This window comes from Sus scrofa, chromosome X (genome assembly GCF_000003025.6).
Source record: "Sus scrofa isolate TJ Tabasco breed Duroc chromosome X, Sscrofa11.1, whole genome shotgun sequence".
NCBI lineage: Eukaryota > Metazoa > Chordata > Mammalia > Artiodactyla > Suidae > Sus > Sus scrofa.
The window spans coordinates 35,876,353-35,880,110 of NC_010461.5; the positions used below are offsets into that span (position 1 = coordinate 35,876,353).

Below are 3,758 nucleotides of genomic sequence, written 5' to 3' on the forward strand. Positions count from 1 at the left end.
CCAGTGCTAATTAAGCTTAGTCCTCAAGAGTACCCGGCATGGCTTTCTTTTTTCCCCCCTCCAGTGACTCTAAGTTCTTTGACACCCCTCGCAGTGAGGGGTAGGGTCTGGGTTCCCTCGGCCTCTTGAATCTGGGTGGGCCTGTGTCTCATCGTAGGCTGTGGACTATGGGAGAAATGACACCGCACGATTCCCGAGGGTGGCCTGGAAGAGGTAACACTGGCGAGCTTGGTTTTGGAGCCTTGAGCTGCAGCTCTTTAACTTCAGGTCCTACTCCCCTTAAGCCACCATACTCTGAGGAAGCCCAAGCCCCATGGGGTCCCTAAACCTGTGCTGTGGAACACATCTGAGGTCCCAGTCAGCAGCGGGACAGGTCGGGAAGGCGGCCTCTGGGTGCTTCCAGCCCCCAGTGGCTGAGTCTTTCCCCCAAATGCTGAACCCGCCGAATCCACGCGCAGCATTCAATTGCTTCTGCACTGGCCCCCTTGCAGCTGGCAACCTCTGATCCTCCCTTCCATGCTAGTAAGTAGGGCCGGTCAGTTTTATAACATGTGGCTAAATCCATAGAAGGCGGCGAGCTGGATTAAGACCAGAAGTGTGGGAGTTCCCGTTGTGGCTCAGTGGTAAGGAACCCGACTAGGCTCCGTGAGGAAGCAGGTTCAATCCCTGGCCTCGCTCAGTGGGTTAAGGATCCGGTGTGGCCGTGAGCTGTGGTGTAGGTTGCAGATGCGGCTCGGATCCGGCGTTGCTGTGGCTGTGGTGTAGGCAGGCAGCTGTAGCTGTAACTCCTAGTCTGGGAACCTCCCTATGCTGCAGGTGCGGGCCTAAAAAGCAAAATAATATTAAAAATAAAAACTAAAAACAGAAGTGTGGAGGGCAGGACATCTTTCATTATGACCCAGATCCTCTACCTTGGATGATACAACATCTCGTTCTTTCTAGAATCCCTGGAGGATGGACAGTAACCTGCCTTCTCCAATCTGATCTCACATTTCCCCTAAAGGACCTGGTTGAAAGGACCCAATTTGTTGTTCCTTCCTGACCTACAAGGGAGCCAGTTCACTGGGCAGGAGAGAAGGACCACACATTTCTACCTCTACCAGGGCATCTTTTTTTTTTTTTTTTTTTTTTTTTTTTGCCACACCCAAGGATGCATAAGTTCCTGGGCCAGGGATGGAACCCTCACCACAGCAGTGACAACACCAGATCCTTAACCCACTGAGCCACCAGGGAACTCCTCTACCGGGCTAGCTTTGCTCTTTCTTTTTTCCTCCCCTCCCTTTTTTCACTCTTTCCTTCTCCTTCCCAACATTTTTCTTGCCTCTTCTTCTTCTTTTGTCTTTTTGCCTTTTCTAGGGCTGCACCCACAGCATATGGAGGTTCCCAGGCTAGGGGTCTAATCGGAGCTGTAGCCACTGGCCTACACCACAGCTCATGGCAACGCCGGATCCTTAACCCACTGAGCAAGGGCAGGGATCGAACCCGCAACCTCATGGTTCCTAGTCAGATTCGTTAGCCACTGTGCCATGATGGGAACTCCTCTCGCCTCTTCTTTAAGTTTCTCAGGTAGGGGATGACGGGGGCGGGGGGGAATGGAAGGAGGGTCCACTTCATTTTCTTCCCAATTCCTCCACAAATCCCACTTCTCATTCCCTGACCCTCAAGTGGATGTGTCACAGGCCACATGAATGCAACACTGAGTCACCTTTGCTAGGCCTCCCCCACAGGATCGCTCAGCAGTGCCCTTGGCCTCTCCCACCCCCCCTTTCTCCTTCCCTGAGGCAGATCCTCCCAGTCTCCTGCTGCCAGGGCCCCCCACTGACCCTAACCCACGGCCTGCCCTCCTGGGGAAGTGCTGAGCTGGGGGGTGCAAGACATCTGGCCTGGGGAGGGGAAGATGGGGGGCCAGGTCCTAACCCCTTCCCTGCCCCCAACGCGCACACGTGCGCGCACACACACACACACACACACACACACACGTAATAAGCTTAGCAGCCAAGGAGCAGGAAAAAAGAACAAGCCGCCTGCGAAGTGGAGAAAAACAGGCCAAATTGTGTGGGGGGTGGGGGGTGAGAGGTGGGGAACGACTGAAAAAGCCAGAATGGGCCAAGCTCAAGCCGCAAAGGGAAGTAGGCCACACCCTCCCTGCCCTGCCAAATGCCAAGGGGTGAACTTGTCAAAGATGAAATACAGCCATGAAACAGGAGCAGAGGTCAAGCCCAAGGGCCAGTTCTCCCCCAGACCACAGAAAGCCAGTACCAGCTGGGATTATCTGCCAGCCACTCATCTCAAGTGGCCTGGCCCTCAGGGCACAGGCTGGGCTCAGCCACAATTCAACCCTGCAGAGGAGCTAGCGCCCGAGAGCCTGGGACCTGCCCCTTGCCCCGAGCCTGAGTCCAAAGGCTGGCACGGTTCCCCAGCTCACAGCTTTGGGGCTCCCTGCCAGCTGGACAGTGGGGTCCTGCGGCTCTAATTCACCAGGCTACTGGAACACAGAGCTTTAGAGACAATTCTCTCTGCTGACCCAAATCCCAGGCCAGTGAGATCTGTGCCCAGCGAGGGCCTTGCATGAACCTTCCTTCCTGTGCTTCAAAGGATATCAGCTCAAACCCTCCATCACCCCTTCAAGAACAAGGGCACACCGTTTATATTCATATCTTTTTATTACCTTCTTGGTGCTTTACCTGCAGTTACTTCACCAAATCTTTCCCCAACCTGCTGAGGGGGCATTCTCATGCCCTTTTCCTAAAGAAACTGAGGCTCAGAAAGTTTACGCTACGGGCAGAGCTCCCACCATTTTTTTTTTTTTTTTTTTTTTGCTTTTTAGGGCCACATTCCCGGCATATGGGGGTTGCCAGGCTAGGGGTCCCACTGGAGCTGTAGCCACCGGCCTACGCCACAGCCACACCGGATCCTTAACCTACTGAGCGAGGCCAGGGATCGAACCCACAACCTCATGGTTCCTAGTCGGATTCGTTCCCACTGCACCACCATGGGAACTCTTCTTTTGGCTTTTTTCTTTCTAGGGCCAAGCCCATGGCATACAGAAGTTCCCAGGCTATGGGTCCAATCGGAGCTGTAGCCGATGGCCTACATCACAGCCACAGCAACACGGGATGCGCGAGCCGCATCTATGACCTACCCTGCAGCTCACTGCAACGCTGAATCCTTAACCCACTGAGCGAGGCCAGGGATCAAACCCGTGTCCTCATGGATGCTAGTCAGGTTCGTTACTGCTGAGCCACGATAGGAACTCCCCATCGTAAGCCCAGATGTGTCTTGCTCCAGAGCTTTCCCCACACCTGTGATCTCCCAAACATTTTGATCAGTATTTTGTGCCAACCTGCGCCAGGCTTGTGAAGATACACGACAGTCTCTGCTCTTGGGGAGTTTGTAGTCTAGTAGGGGAGACAGAAACACTACAATAAGGTAGAATGGGGCTCTGAATGTGGGATGGTTCAAGTACTGGGGACCCTTCTGAATGTCTTGATCTTTACCTCACCTCTACTTTCTTAGATCCTCTGGTTTCTTTTCACAAGGCCACTCTGCTGTTTGTTCTATGGCTGCACCCGCAGCATATGGAAACTCCCAGGCCAGGGACTGAATCTGAGCCAAAGTTGTGACCCCAGCCTTAGCTGCAGCAAGGCAATGCTGGATCCTTTAACCCATTGTGCTGGCCTGGGGATCGAACCCACACCTCCGTGGTGACCCAAGCTTATGCAGCCAGATTTTTTTTTTTTTTTGCTTTTTAAGGCTGC

General features: G+C 53.6%; 1 protein-coding gene across 4 annotated transcripts in view; it reads right to left on the reverse strand.

Moving 5' to 3' along the window:
* The window catches only part of BCOR (BCL6 corepressor), a 123,001-nt gene that overhangs the window by 108,340 nt on the left and 10,903 nt on the right, over positions 1–3,758 (reverse strand). The gene's annotated exons all lie outside the window — the stretch shown is intronic.